Genomic DNA, 21254 nt, shown 5'->3' with positions numbered 1-21254 from the left:
TAGATCGAAGGATCAATGGAAGATCTTTATCTCAAGGCTTATGCTCCTGTGAGGTCTCAGAAATCATTTCTAATGGAGGTGCTGAGATTTTCACTATAGGTAAACCTAAACAGAGAACTTCTGCCATGCATTTTATTGACACATCGGGTGGCATCTAGAAAATAAGAGATGTGAATGGAAGTCATCACTGGATCCGGACTTATCCATTCTGATATTATGCGGAGAATGGATGAAAATAACTTCAAGAGCTCTTTAACCGTGAATATGTCTACTTCCCATTTTGACATATTAAACTAGAAATTCTCCAGAAGCTGTACTGTTCCTTCTTTTTAAAAAACGTATGCACAATTATCTAAGAACAAAGCTTTAGATTTGAAATCACTTGTTCATTCAGTTGTGTCAGGCTAAACGCAACCCTTATAACAGAGATGTCTATACATGAGTAGAACTGTAAGTGTCTTACACACACACACACACACACACACACACACACAAACACGCACCAATAACGTGAACACAGTGGTACACATATGCAGTAAAGTCAGCAGTGATCTGAGGAGGAGGTCTCACTCCACCCCATACTTACTGAAGCACACAGGTACCCAGCAGGTCCCCTCATACAAGATTTCCCGGACCTTCATCTCTTCACTGCCTTTCCCATCACAAACGCATCACACTTTTCCCTCGACTCATCAAAGTTGATTCTAGAGCCCCTTCCTGCACAAACACTGGCATGCCCACGAGTCTACAGAGCCTTCTCCCAAGTTCCAGAACCCAAGGACTCATTGTTCTTGGCTTGTTCTCTGACCTCGGCCTGTGACTTTGCTCTTCCAATAAAAATGAGCACGGTACACATCTGGGGTGCACTTCTCATGGATTATGAAATCGGTGACTCACCGAACCTCCAGGGTTCGACAAGATAATGCTAATGGCACTAGCCACCTGCCAGGCTATCATGGGACTTGGCAACAGCATCTACAAATCACCAAGAGGCCCTATGCCATAAATAACAAGTCTTATTAATAAAATTAGTTCAAGACAAGTGCCAAAGAGAATACAGCAATGGCAGCAGCAGAGCACACTTAGAACAAAAGAGGGTGGAGGGATTCTCTGATCCTCATTTCTACCAACAGTGCCTCCCTTTAATACAGGACTTTAATCTTTCTTTCTTTCTTTTTTTTCTCTAAAAGGTTATTTCTACCCACACAACTTTGCGCATCAGGCAAAACTTCATTCCAAGTTAACAGGAGGCAACATTCTATTCATTGGCAGGACAATATAGTATTGATTTCAAAGCACGTCCAAATATTGCTTCCAATTACATTAACCATGGCTACTTAACCTCTCAGGACCAAATGGATTCCAATCTATTTGCTGCATGACCCTCATTCCTGTTGTGCCTTAAATAAATCCAGATTTCATCTGCAGCAGAATGGTTCCCTCAGCCAACAGAAGTGGCTCAGCCCTTGATACTCTGGGTTGCAGGAGCTAAGTGACACTTTGAGAATCAAAATCAGGTTTCTGCCCATCTGAGGGTTTGGCCTTCTGGCCTTGTCCAAGTCAGACTCCAAAGAAATGGGGTCAAATGCAATGAATGAACATGAAGCGATGAAAAGACTAGGAAAAAAAAACAGTGAAATGTGTCCTCCTCTGTCCCCCGAACCCCCACACTCTGTCCCATATTTTCAAGATGGCACACACAGCTAAGTTTCAGTAAGTATAAGGTAGAGATTTTTGCATCCAGTTCCTGAGGTATTTCCCGGGGCTGGCAGTGGCTTCCCCTGGATGAAGTCAGAAGTTTGCTCCTGGCTCTCTGGCTGGTGTTTTCCCACACCTGGCAGTCACGCTTTTGGAAAAGGACGAGACTTTGGGGATGTTGAGCCAGAAGGGGTGTCTAAGCAGCTGCTCAAAACCCAATCAGGTAAACCCAGATCAAGTCAGTCTGACCAGGTGTCTAAAAATACAGCAGTAGCTACCCCGATACTGAACAGGCTGTCAGCAATGAAGAGCTCAGATTTAGAAACGTGCCTGCCTTAGGTGTTCTGAGAATCCCTTTCATGCGAAGCTGTGCGGATTCAAACTGCAAGACGCCAGAGTAGCGGTAGCAGCCTCTATTGGGATGTTCCATTCATAGGGGAGGAAGAGCCTCATCCATTCATGGTGGGGTCAGGGAGTCCTTTACCGGCATTGGATCGCCCCGCTCAGCAAGCTGAGCTTCCGGCAGCCAGCCGGGCATGGCTGCATCATTCAGAATGAGTATGCCTATTAGGAAACCACCGCCAGCGCTATTATTAGAACGGCCATCCCTCGGAAATTTTGCAGCATTTGCTTGTATCTTCTGAGCGGTTACTCTGCTCACAAGGTACTGGAGAAAGGCACCGGGTTCCTGATCACACAGGGGCGGCCCACACAGCTTTCAAAGTGCAGGACTGGCTAATCTTCTCTAAATGCCATAGGCACAAACGTTTGGGCATCTGTCTGCAACACAGAAGCAACGCGTTTGGTCATTTTTAAATGACCGCGTACTAAAGAAGGTTCCCTCCTGTTCTCCTCCTCCCCCTTCTCTATGCATCAAACTTGCTGCAGCCATTTGGAGTGTAAAAGAGCAGTGTATTTTAGCAGGATCATCTTCCTGCTTCCTGCCACCCTCGGGCACCCAAAGGACAGGACTCCCCTGTCACTTCCACAAAAATGGTTTTTCTTAAAGAAAAAAAAAAATCCCACCCAGGGCTGCTTTCTGCAATGTCCTTTCCTTTCTCCCTGGGTAAATTCAGACAGCGTAAGGTTGAGACGCCAGAGAAAGTGTATGGGGGGGGAGGGGACGGGTAGCAGAAGGGAGTGTAGTAGGTGCCGCACGTGGGGTTTGCACTGAAAAAATGTCACATCCCCGACATTAAATACTCTACGCTTCCAGTAAAGAAGTGTCATGTCCCTTTTACCGGCCCAGCATTTAAAAATGGACACAGAAGTGCTGCATAATCAACCGCCTCCCAGCAGGCGCGGCTGGGAAACAAAGACACATTACCTTTTATTTGTTGCGCTTCGCTAGGAGCCGAGGAACTTCAGGTTTGTAGCGGCGGATCCACCGAAACGGGCGTCCCATTCGCCCTGGGGTGCGCAGGCCCGTGGCCTAGCAGGCGGCATCCGCGCCCGGCGCCTCCGCCTCCTCCGCGGCGCCCGCAGCCGCCCCGCCGGGTCCCGGCGCGCCCCCGCGCCCCCGCCGCCGCCGCCGCCGCCGCCCCGGCCCCGCCGCCGCCCGCCGCGGGTCCGCCGTCAGCCCATCGCTCGCTCGCGCCTCTCACGCCGAGCCTGGCCGCGCGCCAGGGCGCACCGCCGCCGGCCCGCCCCCCGCCCGCGCCCGGCCCGCCGCATGCTGCGGGGCGCCCTGCCCGCCTCCCCGCCCCGCGCCACGCCCCCGGCGGCCCCCTACCCCACCTCCTGCGCGCTGGCCCTGGCGAGGCAGGCGGGCCGCGGGCGGCCCGGCGGCCGCGGGGTGATGCGGAAGGCGGGCTCCGGCGGATCCCGCGCGGCCTGGCGCGCCGCCCGCGCCCGGACAACAATGAGCGCCCGCGCCCCGCGCACCCAGCGCGGCGCGGTCCGTCCACGCCGCGGGAACCCGGGGCGCCCCGAGCTGGCCAAACCTCGCGCTCCCCCGCCGCTGCACACGCAGTCAGGACAAAGTTAGGTCCCGAATGCGCCTGCTAACCGGGAGAGGCTGTGCGAAGTCAGGTGTGCGAGAGGAAGAGCAGGAATTCTGAAACGCAGGATCCACCCCGACCCCAAACCCACCAAATCCACCGCGGGGTCCTCTCCTACCCTTTGAGCCGCTGAGAGAGGCCACCTGGGCCGAATGGGGTTGAAGATGCAGCTCTTACCCCTCGATAGCATCCAATTGTTTTGAGTCTTTATCTCCCTCAACTCTTTGGAAATGGAAGTTCCTGCGAGATAAGCTAGTCTTGGGGCTATTGTCAAGGATTTGCAACAATTACAGGGAAGCGAGACTTCCATTTCAAGAGACCTGGGGGAGGGAAACAGGCTGACACGTTCTCTTTCCAAAAAAGAGAAACAAACTCAGAGAATATCCCTTCCAAGAACAATAACTCAATTCACATTATGTGTCTAAATGTTTATTGCTTCAGCAGCTCAATTTGCCCTAGACACTTTTTTTCCCCACGAATTGTCAAAACATGGTTTGATAAAATAAAGGGAGAGGCAGACAGGAGCACCGGCTTATTGTGGGTGGGAATGCCGGCTTGTCTCAGGGGTAAAATCTTTCTCTAAAACTCACTCATCGCTTGAAATCCCATCTTTCTACCCATTCATCCATCCATCCATCCATCCTTCAAGGGAGAGATGGCTTCCTCTTTCACCACCGTTGAAGGATCTCTTAGATCTAGCACAATTATTTCCCTGACACTGGCAGGAGCTAATACTTTAACAATTTGTAATAAAAAAGAAACATTGCATATTCTTTCTTCCCAATGACTGAAAATTAACTCTTTCCAGACGCAGTTCTTGTATTCTTCTCTAAAGATCTCTGGTGAAAATTTCTGGCAGTTCAAGAGGTCTCACAGTCAACGAAAGGGAATCTCTATACATTTAGCATTGGAGAAAAAGGTGAACGAACACCTGTGATAAGGATGATCTATCTTATTTCAACCTGTTGTCATCACAAACTCGTGACTGGGGAACTTGATTATCTGAATCTGAGTCATGGGAAGCCGTGTTTAAATGGGAGGTTTCTGTACCTTGGGAGTCCCTGAAAGTCGTTTTAATGCAAAGCCCAATTCTTTCATGATGTAGTCGAGGGAGCGCTCAGAGGGAGCACATCTCTTTGGAAGAGCATTTCCAGTGCTGGTCTGTTTTGACTGTACCAGCTAGTGAAGGGGTGATAGATAGTATTCAGACCTTTCTTTTGGGGTATTTAGTTCCCATCCTTCAAAGAGTCATTGGATTGCTCCTACATCTACCTGATGATTTGCCACCTTGGCCAATGGAATTGTTAATTTGTCCTGAACTGAATTTGTCCCATTGGCAAATCCTTTTTGCAGATTCCCCATCTTCCTGCACAGCTACCCCCCCCCCCCAAATGCCAGAAACAGGGATAGAGGGGTCTTTTACTTCCTCCCTTCTCTCATTCCTTCACTCAAGTTATCACCAAGCCTGTCCTCATAAATGGCTCTGGAAAGTTCCTTAAGAGCAGCCCCTTGTCTGACTTGGTCCAACAGTGCTCGGTGATGGTTAGACTTTGCTGAATGAATAACACCGGCCCTGGCCTCACTGAGTCCCCCTCACCTTTCACTGGGAGGTCTCCAGCAGCATCCTGACTGGACTGCAGGCTTCCTCCAGCACATTGTCCATACCAGCTCCATTCATTCTCCTAGGACTCAGCTCTGATCACAGGACTTCTTTGCTTCCACCTGTTCTGGGCTTCTCTGGCTCTTAGAAGTAAAGGCCACACTTCTTCAGACAGCCAGAATGTCCTGAGCAACAAGTCCTCCTGCTCCATCCAGCCTTATCTCTTGCCACTTGACCCTACCAGGTCCATGTCACCCTCTACCCTCAGCTACATAACCCTCTTCCAAGTCCCCTCTATTCCAGGTTCTCACTCATCCCCTTGTCACCTAGCAGCCAGTGACTTCAGAAACAACTCACATCATGTCATAATCTCTGTGACTAAGCATGTCAGCAGCTTCTCATTGCTCCTGAAAGCATCTTCTCTATGTCCATCCCCTGTTCTTCTCCGTTCCCCCCACCCCCCGCTATGCTTTGCCACATGGACCACATTTCTGCCCTTGAGAGACTCTTTCCAGACTTGGCTTTTTTTGCAATTCTTGTTCTTTCTGCCGGGAATACTCATGCACCTTCCTGGCCCCAGTCTTTGTATAGCCGGCTCCTTGTCATCCTTCAGGTTTTAGCTCAAACACTGCTGCCTCCTCCATAACCTTTCCTGATCAACACATGGAAATTGCCCCCCTACCATTCCCTGCCCCACCAGGTAGCCCTTGTATCATTTTCCTGTTTATTTCCTTGTTCACACTTAACCACAATCTATATTCATAGCCCTGTGTTAAAAGCTCACACTGTCTGGGCTTGAATCTAGCTGTATAGCCTTAGATAAGTTTCTTAACCTCTCTGTGCCTCGGTTTTCTCATCTAGGAAGTGGGCATAATAAGGTTGCTATGAGGATGAAATGAATCAATGTATATAAACCATTTAGGACAGGGCCTGACTGTTTAAGCATAAGCCCCATGAGGCTGTCCTCATGGCCCGGGCTAGTCCTGGCACAGGATCTCTTTACCCTATACCTTATATGTTTGAGGCCCAGACTAAGAATGGATAAAAGTGTAGGGAAGAAAAATTTTATTTGAAGAATTTAAGTACCGAGAGACAATAGGCCATGGTAAAACTTGATGAATGAGATACAATTCAAACTTAAATTATCTGGAAGTTAATGGACATATGAAGCACGTATATCCTCTCTTTCACCAGCGGTGATCCTGAGAGTGGATGGATGGCAAGCTTTGCCAGTCGGAATTCTGTAATGGTTTGTTTTCCGAAGAGCAGCTGATTCCACCACCAAGAATTCAGGCAGTTACTTGCAAAGCACAGAGAATCAAAGGATCTTTGCAAGTGTTGGTCCATCGGCCAGCCCTAACATGCAGTCTTGATGAAAGAATATAGTGTTTCCATTTTCAGCCTGAGTTTAAGACTTTTTGAAGAGTCTAACTCGGAAAAAAGAAAAAGAAACGTGGCAGGCTGGTTTCTGGACATTTGCCTTTGTGTTTCCTTCAGCTGCTGGAGAAGATTCAGAAAGAAGGAGAAATACTTTTCCTTTTGCCCCTCTACAGGGCAAGCAGGATTTTGAGACTTGAATGTCTGGGGTTCGCCTTGCCTCTTACACAGAATTAGGAAGGTTTACTTTGAAAAGAGCTGAACCCTCAAAGGGCAGAGAGGCGCTCTGAGGCTTGGAAATGGGGGATGGAGACAGGCAGCAGTACCCCCAGAAGGAAAGGAGCGAGATCTATAATTAGAGAGACCCCTTCTCTGTCTCTGTAGTGCCTCAAGAGGGCGCCAGACATCTGACCGGGCAGCATGTGGACACTGGGTGGGGTACTAAGTTCTAAGAGGTGTGTCTTAGGCACAGCAAAGGATCTTGGGGTTTGGCTTCTGAGGGATGGAGTCTTTGACTTTCAAATGGACCTCAAGTTCTTGGGGACTGAGCATCTCAGTGGCAACTAGGCTGGACTGATAAACAAGAGATCCCTTTCCTGTCTTAAGGTACAGTGTGAGCTGGGGGAGAGGAAAGAATGAGTAAATCCCTACCACCTTTGCGAGTGAGAATGTAGTCAGATTTCACTGGGTTTAGAGAAGTAAATTAGCGTGCTGTTTTTTATGCCTGGAGTTGCAGAGCAAAAATATCCCTGCTACACTAGTGAAAAAAGTACCAGGTTCTTAACTCTGGGATCTGAAGTCATAGCTTTCCTAAACAAGTTCTGGGTGGTAAATGGGCCATTAGTAGAAGATTCTTCAGCTCAGATCTTGGCTGGGCTACCACAATTGGTGAAGAAAGATGGCCCCCACCCCTGCCTCTGTGTAGCTGTCTCGCTGAGGACGGACGCCAGTGTGAGAGTGGGTCTGGGTTTGGGCTACATAATCCTTTCCAGTAGCTTCGGATAGTCCTGGACTTCCACCTGGAAGGTCCAGTGTGACCGTGAAGGAGTCTCTTAACTCTCTGATGCCCATTTCTTCACCTTTAAAATAAAGGGCCTGATGATACTATCTATCTTCAGCCCTATGAAGACTATGGGATCAACACATACTAAGGATTTTCAAAACTATACAACTGATATCTAACATTAGGAATATGTACTTCGTACCAGGCACTGTGCTACGCACTTTCTAAACATTCATCAATTTCATCATCCCAAGATTCCTATGAGATGGAAACTATTTTTGTTCCCCTTCTACAGATGAGGCATTTGGGGGTTTAAAGAGGTTAAGTAACTAGCGGAGGCAACTCTGTTAATTGGATTTGAACCCAAAGTCATCCTTTTGTGACTCAGAGCCCTCATCTTTCACACTTGCCTCCCACATATATATTGGGATTCACAGTGAGCAAGGTTGCAAACTTACTTTACATACAGTATTAATTATGGATTGAATCACAGTTGGCTTTGGTGGTCCCTGGAGGTGATCGGAACTTGTACTGATACAGTAGTTCCTAACTACGGTACACACAGTTACATTCCATTTTGTATCTCTGCAGAGAGTAACACTGGTGTCTTTCATTTCCATACTCCGACCAGATTTTAAGGACAGGGCGAGACCCCTCTGCGGCAAGTTGCTGTGCTTGACGGATTTTAAGTGAACCCTATTATATTTTTATACCCAATCCTTTTTTCTCCTCACTCCCAGGTCAATTCAAGGCCAATTGTGAACCACTTCAATCAAAAAGAAAGAATTCCATCTCCTCTCATGACTTGACAGCAAGTACTTAAAACCATGTTCCCTGGGGTCCATGAAGAAATCATCTAATAGCTGTGTTTTATTTTGTTATTTTTTTTAAATAGCAATATCGTTTTTTTAATAGCTATGTTTTATAATCTTGTTATGTTCTCGTTACATTAGATTATTGCTTATTATTTTTTCCTGGTTGGGATCATAGTTTTAGCTGCCTCAACTCGTGGCAACAAAAACCCAGGGCAAGGCTTTCTGAAACACAGACAAGAATCAATCAAAACATCACTAGCTAATTAATGTAATTTGGAGCCCCAGGGAGCAGCTGGATTACAGTGAGTACCAGAGTATGAAACTAGTGCACATCAGAAGCGCTCAAATACGCAGGTTAGCTCTCTCACCCTCTCTGTTTATTTACTCAGAAATAAGTATTAATAACCATAGTCAACGCTCAGTTGGCACTTACTAAGTGCCAGAACTGATTATGTGCTTTATATAGAACTCATTCAATCTTCTCACCAGCCCTATGAGGTTGGTACTATTATTAACCCCTTATAGGAAAAAGGGAATTAAGGCACAAAGAGGCTTTTTAAAAAAATTTATTTAAGGTTATTTAAGGGAGAGAGCACGAGCAGGGGGAGGGGCAGAGGAACAAGCAGACTCCCCACTGAGTGCAGAGCCCAGAGACATTGAGCTCCATCCCAGGACTGCTAGATCATAACCTGAGCCAAAATGAGACATTTAATCAACTGAGTCACACAGGCGCCCCGGCACAGAGAGGTTTTATAACCCACCTCAGGTCCTATACATGATAAGTAGGCAAGAGCCAATTAGCAAACCCTGGCCACCTGACTTCAGAGTTGATATTAGTAACACTCACTCACCTTACCTGCCAGTTTCAGGGTATGTAGAGGCATTGCATTCCTTATAGTGCCTAGCACAGTGTCAGGTGGAACTCAATACATGTCATTTATTTGTCGGTTCACTGCCTCATTACAAAATGGAGTTAAGACAGAAACATTTGATTGAATGGGAAAAAAAATTTAGCAAGTATTCTGTTTTCAGTTGTAACTTCTAATAGTGTGGAGGCTTATGTGCAGGTGACATCAATCAATCAATCTGGCAGGCAAGCAATAAGAATGTATTGAAATGATGAGTCAGTGTGGGTGGAAGAGCCCCAGGATTTATGAGAATACAGACCCCTGAGCCCCAGGGAGAAAAAGGCAAGTCAATTTCTTGGAGTTGAGATGGGGCTGGAAGCTGTCACATGCTTGTGATATGATGATTTCTTCTGCCCCCAAAACCAAATCTGACCTACCCCAAATTATTATGGCAAAGAATGGTCATAATTTACATTATAAATTTGGTGAGTTCAGTGTAGCAAATTTCTAGAGTGCTCACCTACCAAATAAATAGGAAGCTGGTTCAGCTATTTGTTGAGATGGGGATTGGATGTACACAATTAGAACTCAAAAAGAGGGACGCCTGGCTGACGCAGTCGGTTAAGCATCCAACTCTTGGTTCTGGCTCAGGTCATGATCTCAGGGTTGTGAGATCGAGCCCCGCATCAGGCTCTGAGCTCAGCACAGAGTCTGCTGGAGTTTCTCTCTCCCTCTCCCTCTACTCCTTCTGCTTGTGCTCTCTCTCAAACAAACAAACAAACAAACAAACAAATAAATAAATAAATAAATAAATAAATAAATATTTTTAAAAAAAAAAACAACAAAAACAAAAAAAAAAAGATACCTGGCTGGAAAATAAAAAAGTTGACAATGCCTATACATAGAGAACATTGAAACCTATGGAAATTGATGGAATCATCTAAGATTTTCCAGGAAAAGCAGGGAAAGAGGAGGTCTCTGGAGCCAGCTCTAACCCAGTGGTTCTCAGACTAGGAAGCATCAGGAGCACCTGGAAGGCTATCAAAGGATGTTGGGTCTCACCTCCCCCCACAACCCTGGAGTTTCTGATTCATAGTCTGAGTAGGGGGTTGGGAGTGTAAGAATGTGCATTTCTAACAAGTTCCTGGGTTGTGGATTCTGCTGATCAGCTGAGTGGATTCTACTCTTCCACTTTGACTTTGACTTTCCTCCAGGCTCCGTGGCCTCCCTGCTGTAGTCCCTACTTTTCAGGCTCTCTAGCCCCAGGGCCTTTGCACTTTCCTCTGCCTGGAATGCATTTTCCCAGATATCAGGAGGAATCAAGCCAGCATCTTTTCCAGATCCCCGCTTAAATGTTACCTTATTAGTGAGATCTTTGCTGACCATCTTCTTTTACTCTTTTTAGTAGAGAGGAATGGAAGGAAGTTATTTTTTTCATAACTGTATCACTCAATTCTTTTAAAAAAATTTATTTGAGAGGCAGAGAGTAAGGGAGCAAGAGAGAGAACACATAGGGGGAGGGGCAGAGGGAGAAGCAGACTCCCTGAGGAGCAGAGAGCCCAACATGGGGCTCAATCGCAGGACTCCCAGGATCATGACCTGAGCTGAAGGCAGACGCTTAACAGACTGAGTCACCCAGGTACCCCATTCAATTCTTTAAATGCTCCAAATCATAGTGATCTATGACCATCTTCCTTAAAAATGGCAACTCCTCCCACTTGCCCTCCTGCTACTGCCCCTCTCCCTAATCTCGTCCCTGTTTTTTTCTCTATTGTCCTAATCACCTGCTAACAGACTGTATACAATTTATTCACTTATGTGATTTGTTTATTACCTGCCCCTCCCAGGAGAGCAGGGATTTATGTCTGTTTTGTTTATTGCTGACTCTTCTGAGCCTAGAATAGTCCCTGGCACATATTAAACATTCAATAAATATTCATTGAAGGGATGAATAAAATGAATGAATGAACATTCTCAGATGTAGAACTGTGGTTTTAAGAATCTAATTCTGATGGGGACACCTGGGTGGCTCAGCTGGTCGACCATCTGCCTTTGGCTCAGGTCATGATCCCGGGGTCCTGGGATCAAGCCCCAGTGTTAGCATCAGGCTCCCTGCTCAGCGGGGAGTCAGCTTCTCCCTCTGCCTCTGCCCCTCCCCCCACACGTGCTCGCTCTCTCTCTCTCAAATAAATAAACAAAATCTTTAAATAAGAAGAATCTAGGGACACCTGGGTGGCTTAGTCGTTAAGCGTCTGCCTTCGGCTCAGGGCGTGATCCAGCATTCTGGGATCGAGCCCCACATCGGGCTCCTACGCTGGGAGCCTGCTTCTTCCTCTCCCACTCCCCCTGCTTGTATTCCCTCTCTCGCTGGCTGTCTCTCTCTCTCTGTCAAATAAATAAATAAAATATTTAAAAATAAATAAATAAAAAATTAAAAAAAAAAAGAATCTAACTCTGATGCACACCCTTCCTAACTGGTCGCCTCCCTTTCAAAAGTGACATATGAACATGTTGCTCCATTCTGGAAACACCTGCTCTTGCACCAGGGTAAAACACCAGGGGTAAAGCTCTTGCCTGGGTATATATTCATCAGGGGGCACTGGGTGGGGCTGGGACATGACAGGGCACGTCCCTATCTTCCTTTTGCTGACCACCCTCTCCTGCCTGCGCAGCCTCTTCCCTGCTTGCCACCTCCCTGCAGGTGAGAAGCATATGCAAGTTCCCCTGTCTTGCTCATGCTGTACTTCTGCCCAGGAGGCCTCCCTCCCCTCCCTTCACCCACCACCCCTCAATCTTCACACTCACTTTCCGGGAAGCCTTCCCAGAGGCCCCCCTCCAGCGCTCCAAGAGAGCTTATGTGTATCTGTATGCATAGCACTTTATCACCTGCATTTGCACATGTGCCTGTATTCATCACTCTACTGGCAATTCCTCACAGGTAGAAATCATGGCAATGCTTTGTTTGTTTTTGTTTTCAGAATTGGGTTTCGTTCCAAGTCCTCCAAATGTATTAATCTCTACATGGTGTGTTTAATTTTGCTTTATCACTTTCTTTTGGCCAAGCATTGTGATAATTACCCAATAGATTTTTATAATTAAATCCATCTTGCTAATAAAAAACAGGAGAAGAGCCTGTGATGGTAGGCACCAGTGTTTGACCAGTGTTTATAAGCAATTCCATCTAATTGTCTTAATAAAGGCGGCCCAAATTATGGCCAATCTGAAACTGTGAGTCAGCTCTGTCTCTCACAAATGAGCCTGGGCCTTTCGCAATGCTACATGGCAACACCGAAGCCCAGCTTTTTTGGAATACCTCTGCAATGTGTCCTAAAGATTCCTGTGCTTGTGGAGGCCTAATCAAAACACTTAATAACCCAGCGGCTGTGATTTCCTTCTTAAAATGGTTGTCCATCCATCTCTCTTTTTAGTGTCTGCTTAGTGACTGAATTATTCTGGTGTTGGCTTGCAGAAACCTAAGGATCTCCCTTTGTTTATGTTCTTTCACCTTGAGTGTGTTCTTGAGAAGATCTCTCTAGTTCTTTTCTCCTATCCCACTGCTTTCAGTCCCCCCAAAGGCCAAAACAAAGCAAATAAACATTAAGTTCAGAACAGCTGATCCAGGAGGCCTGAGGGCAATTTTGGTCTTGAGATCGGTAGAAGAGGGGATGTACAGCAGAGAGAAAGGAAAGTATCTTTAGAATCTTCAGGAAAATGGCCCCCTGTGCCCTTTACAAAGGAAATTCCCTTGCAAATGGTCACCACCTAAACTGGGACTAGCTACTCATCATCGTCATCACTATCCTCATCACTCTTCTTTACCGAGTGGCACCGGGCACATCACATGTGTCCTCTACAATCCTCGCAGCAACACGGCACAGTGGGTATGACTCATTCCCATTGTGCAGAACCAGAAATTGAGGCTGAGAAACATTAAGGAACTCGCCAAAAGTCCACACCCAGAAAGAGGCAGATCTGAGTTGAAGTCTGTCTTCAAAGCCTCCAGTGTGTTCTGTCCACTGAGGATTAATTTTGAGCAAAAGCAGAAATTGGTCAATGAAGGACTCTTAGGAAGAAGTGTCTTGGGATGGTTTCTAGTGGAGTGGATGGGTGGGGGTGGGGGGCTTGAGGAAGGAAAGGGAAGCAGGAAGCACCGAAGATAACATTCAGCTTTGGGACATTTGCTCATCACTGACCCTGGCCATCAAAATCATCCCCACCCAAGCAGAGTTCTGCAGACACACAGAGGTATTTTCTGGAGGGACCAAGTCCAATGGCAGGCATAACAGTCACTGCTGGTCCCCAGTTTGCTAACCCAACATAATTCTTGGTATGTACTATTATAGCAGTTATTGAAGGATTCTATTTTCACCATGTCCTTGTGTTTAGCACAATCACATTTCTGATTCTGCTCCTTATCCCTGTAGGACTTTGAATGGGTCAGCTGAGTCTTGGGGCAGGGCCTTCCTTATCTGTCTACCTAGCAGGCTGGAACCAGGGTTATGATCCACTTTCCTGCCCAAAAATGCCGAGAGCGACAGTGTTGTGGTTAGGAGTACAGACCACAAAAAACTAGACTGCCTGGTTTTGAACCACAAGTCAACAACTTACTAGTTGTGTCGCCTTAGGCGAATGAGTTCTAAACTTCTCACCGGTTCCCACTCGTGGGTTTGCTCTGAGGATTGCGTTGCATAATGTATGCGAAGTTTTTGGCACGGAGCATGTGTTTAATAAAACATATGCTATTAATATTCTTACTTGCATTATCTGCATCATCTAAGAGCATGAAATCTGGCAGCATTTGTGTCTGCGTAAGGCCCCTTTGCCCACTATGTTAGATGTTGATTCTTGGTTGAAGCCCTATACCTAAGTGTTGTGAGCTTTAATGAGATCCCAGGTGAGCTAAGCCCCTGTAAATAAATCATAGGAAATATCCTTGCCCTAAATAATTGTGTCCTGAACTCCCTTCCTTTCCTCTGAGTACACTGCATGCCCTCTCCTTGTACAGAGTGTTCGCCCTGGCCATCTGTGACTCACTGAAGAGGGATTCGAGTCCCTTTAGGGAGCCCACAACTTTGTTCACCTGTTGAGGGTACCCCGTTTGCTTTAAATGCATGCCCCTAGGGATGACGATCAGTCACAGCGTTTACCCCTGAAGGGTCGCTCTACCTCATCCTCAGATGGGGGTAGAGCATATCCACACCCACACGTGGACTTCTGGTTCCTTCTGCCTGCTCAGACCCTTGTAGCCCCGGGTCACTCAGCAAGTTAGTGACAGCAACGAAGTGAGGCAGAGCCTCCAAAATTGTATCCCATTTCTTAGGAATCTAAATTCAATTTCATTTTATGTAAGACAAATTCTGTACCGGGAAGTAGGAAATGAGCCTGACTTTCGTAAGTTTGTTCAATCTTTAGTTCAGGGGGAAATCCAATGGGGATTCCAGACTAGACAAAACCGGTCCCTCCTGGGACACGTACAGTGCCTGTCCAGCTGTGGTCCTCTTCATTATCCACAGTGGCGCACTGAGGGTCGTAGGCTTCTGTCAGGGCCTCTGCTGGACAGGTGAGGGGACAGGTGCTGAGGAGTTCCCAGCCAGCCTCAGGGCCCCCAGTGACTTTGGTTCATCCTGAATTAGAATAAACAGCTTCTCACACTAGGTCATGAGTGCTGTACACCGATATTTGTCACCTACTGACCCGTATCTGCACAGGGTTGTTGCTAGATCAAATATTTATACACTCATAAGTTACTTCCTACTGTACTGAGTTCCTCATAATATAAAGGTACCTAAAATTACTTTTCTTTAAATTTTGTTGTCCTTCTTCAAAAAGTATTTTAAATAATAAAACACATAAGCATTCAGAAAAGTACAGAAAATGAAGGCCTGAATAACTACCATTAAGATGGAACATTCAGCCTTCTTGGCTTTAGACTGCCTTTCTGTTTTTGTTTTTGTTTTTGTTTTTATTGAGATATAACTGACACAGAACATTGTGTAGGTCTGTGGTCTCCAACAGGTTGTCTGATACATTTATATTTTGCAATCTGATTACCACTATAATACCTCTGTCATGTCTCCTGAGTATTATTTCTTTTTTTGTGATGAAAATAATTAAGATCTAGTCTCTTAGCAACTTTGAAGTTTATAATACAATATTGTTGACTGTAATCACTATGCTGTGCATTAGATCTCCAGAACTTATTTACTAACTGGTTGTAAGTTTGTGCCCTTACACAACATTTCTCCTCTTCTCCCACCTGTCAGACTCTGGTAACCACCAGTCTACTCGGTTTTTATGAGTTTGTCTTCTTTAAGTTGCACATATAAGAGACATCATACAGTATTTGTCTTTCTCAGTCCGATTTATCTCACTTAGCATAATGCCCCCAAGGTCCACCCATGTTGTTCCAAATGTGACTGACTTTCTTACTGGAGAGAAGGAGAGGGAGAGAGAAAGAGGGAGAGAAGTGGAAAGGGAGAAAGAGAGAGAGAGAGCGAGCGACACCTCTCAATTTTTCTCTTTCCCTCCCCAGAGACTGAGGTTCTTCTAAATTTGCTGTATATCATTTCCATGATTGTTTTGTCCTTTGATTGCATATGAATGCAGCCATGAACAGCATATACCGTTTTGTGTGTTTTTAAACCCTACAGAAGTACAACCAAACAGATTTACCTTTTCACAAAAGATAAATAATGTTTTTGAGAATTATCAATATTGGCACATGTAGATTTAGTCCACCCAATTGACTCCATTGTACAAATAGACCACAGATTATTTCTCTTTCTCTTCCTGCAAAGCAAGTTACTTCTAAGTTTTCACTATTACAGTTGGCCAGAACCTTTGCTCCTACTGTTTCCTCTGCCTGACACGTCCGTCTCCCAGTTACTCGCTCATTCAAAAACATTCTCATGATGTTCACTTGATTTGCTCCCTCATTCCTGCAGGGTGTTACTCAACTGTCACTAGGATTGCCAGACAATATACAGGATGCCCAGTTGTATTTGAATTTCAGGTCAACGAGTAAGTGTGTAGTATAAGAATGTCCCAAATATTGTATGGGGCATGCATATTCTTTTTTGTTTTTTCATTTTTGTTTTTTGGGAGGGAGAAGAGGGGCAGAGGGAGAGAGAAATCTTAAGCAGGCTCCATACCCAGCATGGAGCCTGATGTGGGGCTTGGTCTCATGACTCTGAGATCATGACCTGAGCGGAAATCAAGAGTTGGATGCTTAACTGACTGTGCCACCCAGGCGCCTCTGGGACATACTTATTCTCAAAAAAGTTTCCCTGATTATCTGAAATTCAAGTTTAGAGGGGTGTCTTATATTTTTATTTGCTAGATTAAGCAGCCCTAATTGTCATGCTGTCAATGAGGCTCTCCCTGTCCATCCTATTAAAGTTTTTAATCTCCTCCCAACACGTCCTATTCTCTTTATTTTTCTCCACAACACATATCACCAAATTACCTGCCATATATTTTCCTTACTTAGTTTGATTATTTTGTGTCATCCTCCCCTAGAACATTAGCTCCTTGAAGATGGAATTTTTGTTTCTTTTGCCCTCTGCTATACCCGTAATATATACGTGGGGGACAGTATGTGCTCAATAAATATTTGCTAGATGAATGGATAAGTGAATAAAAACACACAGAGATCATAGATGTCACCTTAGCACATGTCTGAGAATTTCTGCAGGATAAACACTCAGAAATGGAATTGCTTTTTGCAGGACGTGTGTCTTCACCAGGGATTGCAAATCTGCTCTTCAAAGTGATTGAACCAATTTTCATTTCCATTAGTCATGTCTAAATGTCCCCATTTCCCCATTTTTGCTTGCTTGTTTCTCTCTCTCTCCACTTCCCTTTGAAAATACAAGAATTTTAATTTTTTAACAATATTTAAACATAAAGTACCCAGTAGTGAATTACAGCTTGTGAATTCATAATTAACAGTAATCGTGAATCCGAAAGGTGTCAGATGTCCTTAGGTGCTTACTTAAAAGATGGCTTAGTTCTTATGGACATGAAAACAATCCTAAACCATGGTATCTCTTGTGTAAGAAAACAAACAAAAATTGCACACACCCATCACTATTGCAGGGACATTGAAAAGGCTATTATACACATTTTCAAGGAAAACCACCATTATTATTTTTCAACTAAAAAGGAGGAAGTCTTGGCCACTAACCAGTACTAAGCAAAGCTATGAATGGTTTTTTCCTGCACATGGTTAAGATCCTTTCTATAAAAAGGAAGTTCTACAAATGAATGCAAAGAGTTGATGGGGAACAATAAGCCTTTTTTAATCCTAAATTCGTTTCATGTTATGAAAACCACCGACCGCGATGAGGGTCAAATAAAGAAGAATACTCTCAGTCATCTTCACTGAAAGCCTTAGGTGGCCAGGAATTTAAGAGACTGTCTACTGGACCAGAGACGGTTTCAGTTCCCTAAGTGCAAGAAGATGCATTTTTTAACATCTCCATAAGCAGAAGCCTCAAAATGCCCCATAGTTTGGTAGCATCCCAGGGAATCTTTAGAGATTATGCTGGCATAGTACGTAAAGCAGGGTGAGAAATGTTGCTCTTTCTGTTCACATATGCGGGGGCGTCCATGTCCTCAAAATGTGAAGGTACCAAAACAAAGAAGGGAAACTCTACGGACACTGAAACCGACAGCTTTCATTTCCTTCACTCTTCTTTCACACAGTTCAGCTTTCCAAGATGAAGAGACACCATTTAAATACTTCCCATTTTTGGTCTTCCTTGATTTTTCCCAATGGTAAGTAATTTCAATTCCGGAAATGAACACTTTATATCATGGAAAGGAATGCTACATTTAAAAAGAATGCAAGATAAGGAATGAGACTAAAAAGAAGCCTCCTTCCATAACCAGTGTTGGTGAGGATAGGGAGAAATTGGGACCCTTATGCATTGCTGGTGGGAATGTAAAATGGTGCCACTGCTGTGGAAAACAGTCTGATGTATCCTCAAAATGTTCAACATAGAGGACCATATAAACCACTCCTAGCAGTAGAGCCAAGAGAAATGAAAACATACATCACACAAAAACTTGTACCTGAGTGTTCATAGCACCATTAGTCTCCATAGACAAAAGTGGAAACAACCTAAATATTCCTCAACTGATGAACGGATAAACAAAGTGTGGTCCCTCCATACACTGGAATATTAGTCAGCCAGCCAAAGGAATTAAGGACTGGACAGCTACACCAAAGGAATAACTGGACCACTTTCTTACACCATACACAAAATAACTCAAGATGGATTAAAGATCTGATGTGAGACCCGAGACCATAAAACTCCTAGAAGAAAACACAGGCAGTCATCTCTTGGATATCAGCCTTAGTAACATATTTATAGATCTCCGTCCTCAGACAAGGGAAGCAAAAGCAAAAATAAAACACTGGGACTACACCAAAATAAAGTTCTTGCAAAATGAAGGAAACTATCAACAAAACAAAAAGGTGACCTAGTGAATGGGAGAAGGTATTTGCAAATGATAGCTCTGGTAAGGGGTTAAGATCCAAAATACATAAAGAACTTACACAACTCCACATCACAAAAACAAACAACCCGATATAAGATGGGCAAAGGATCTGAATACATACCTTTTCAAATAGAACACACCGATGGCCAACAGGCACAGGAAACAATGCCCAACATCACTGAATTATCAGGGAAATGCAAATCAAAACCACAATGAGATATCACTTCACACCCATCAGGGTGGCTAGCATCAAAAAGACAAGAAACAACAAGTGTTGGTGAGGATATGGAGAAAAAGGAACCCTCGTCCACTGTTGCAAATTGATGCAGCCACTATGGAAAACAGGTTCCTCAAAAAACTAAAAATATAAAGAATACTATCCAGTAATTCCATTACTGAGTCCTTACCCAAAGAAAATGAAAACATTCATTTGAAAAGATACATGCCCCCTGTGTTTATGGTAGCATTACTTACAATAGCCAAGCTATGGAAAAACTGAAGTGTCCATCCATAGATGAATGAATAAAGAAGATGTGGTGTGTGTATGCAATGGAATATTACTCATGCATTAAAAAAAAAATGAGATCTTGGCATTCGCAGCAACATGGATGGACCTAAAGGGTATTATGCTAAGTGAAATAAGTCAGACAGAGAAAGACAAATACCATATGTTTTCACTTACATATGGGATTTAAAAAAGAAATGAAGAAATAAACAAACATATACACACAAACTAAGCCGACTCTCAAATATAGAGAACAAACTCGCAGTTGTCAGAGGGGAAGTGAGTGTGGGGGAATGGGAAAAATAGATAAAGGGATTAAGAAACACAAACTTTCAGTTATAAAATAAGTCACGGGGTGAAAAGTACAGCATAGAGCATAGAGTCAATAATATTGTAATATGTTGTATGGTGACAGATGGTGACTACGCTTGTTATGGTGAGCACTGAGTCCTATATAGAATTGTTGAATCGATATGTTATACACTTGAAACTAATATCATATTGTATGTTAATTTTACTACAATAAAAAAATATAGTGAGGACCAAAGGACAAAAAAAAGGAATTAAGGACTGATATATGATACAACATAGATGAATCTTGAACACATAATGCTAAATGAAAGAACTTGGTTACGAAAGAAGACACATTTTATGGTTCCATTTATATGAAAAGTTCAAAATAGATAAATCTACCTATAAAGAAAATAAATTAGTGGTTGCCTAGAGTTAAGGGGCTGGGGTGGTTGCGGGGCAGGGGGCAATAATTAATGGGTACACAGTTTCTTTTTGGGAATGACAAAAATGTTCTAAAATTGATGATGGTAATGGTTGCATTATTCTGTGAATATACTAAAAATCACTGAATTGTACACTTTTCATGGGTGAATCACAAGGCATGTGAATTGTTAACATCCAGCTTTCATTACAGCCTCTGTACCCGGGCTCTGGTGAATGTCTTTGGACTTCTTTGCCATTGGTACTGGAGGATTCTATTATCTTAAACAAAAAGTCTGGAGACAATCTTCTCAAGTACACAAACCCCATTTATTTATCTCACAAACATTTATTGAGATCCTACCAGTCAGACACTATTTTTAGTACTAAGGATATAGTTAGTGAACAAAATAAACCCCCCTCCCAAATTCTCTGTCTCTGTATATTTGCAGCTGAATTTTGACAACGCTTAGTGGGGCCTAAAATGTCATGTGGTGGGCCCAAGAGCTAGCGCCATCTTAGCGTACAAAATTCTTGACAAGGGTGTTCACAGGACCAAGGGATTCAGAACATAAATGAATTGCTGTGTTCAGTTTCACAGGCTATGTTTTAAGATGAATGTTTGCAAATTTAACAATTTCAACAATTAGGATGAATGACGAGGATGGGGAAGCCCTCGGCCAACTTCACTGGTTGAAGGGATGGTGAAGGTTGGCCCCAAAAAGAATAGCTCCAGTGGAAGGAAGGTGGGAGGCAGCTCCCTGGAGAGCTGTTCCCAGGGAGGTCAGGTCTGTGAGCGCTGATGTCTGAAACCAGGACCACTATGTGGGGAGGGGACAGACATTACCTAGGGAGGACTCAGAGCTGCTAATCCAGGGGAAGTCTTCCTTGGGAGTTGGTGGGCAGGTGTCCTGTCACTGGCAGTGTCCCTGCAGAGGCTGCCTGTGAACATGAGTGGTAGGAACCCCTGCCCCTGGAGGAGTCCTGTTGGACTCCTGACGTCCCTCTGGCTCTCAGAGTCTGGGAGCAAACCCCACCAACCAAGAGCTTCAGCTGGGTAGTTGGCTCGGGAACTGGGGGTTCCCAGCACTAATCATTCGTATTCAGAGAACAAACACAACATTGTCAGATTTAAGCACCACTGAAGCCTGGGCTTTAAGAAGTAAACGTTATCTGGAATGGTGCAGGCT

The 21254-nt window shown here is 44.5% G+C and overlaps 1 protein-coding gene across 8 annotated transcripts in view; it reads right to left on the bottom strand.

Annotated features, from left to right (window-relative positions):
• Positions 1-21254, bottom strand: part of FRMD4A (FERM domain containing 4A) — a 299740-nt gene that overhangs the window by 203309 nt on the left and 75177 nt on the right. The window contains exon 1 of one of the 8 annotated variants that reach the window (XM_045788208.2): positions 3026-3204. The exons of the other annotated variants lie outside the window; for them this stretch is intronic. The gene's annotated coding sequence lies outside the window, so the exon portion shown is untranslated. Of the gene's footprint in view, positions 1-3025; positions 3205-21254 lie in introns of those variants that run through there. 8 annotated transcript variants of the gene reach the window in all.

This window comes from Ursus americanus, chromosome 31 (genome assembly GCF_024610735.1).
Source record: "Ursus americanus isolate L20-20 chromosome 31, mUrsAme1.1.p, whole genome shotgun sequence".
Taxonomy (NCBI): Eukaryota; Metazoa; Chordata; class Mammalia; order Carnivora; family Ursidae; genus Ursus; species Ursus americanus.
This window is presented reverse-complemented; position numbering and strand designations above follow the sequence as displayed.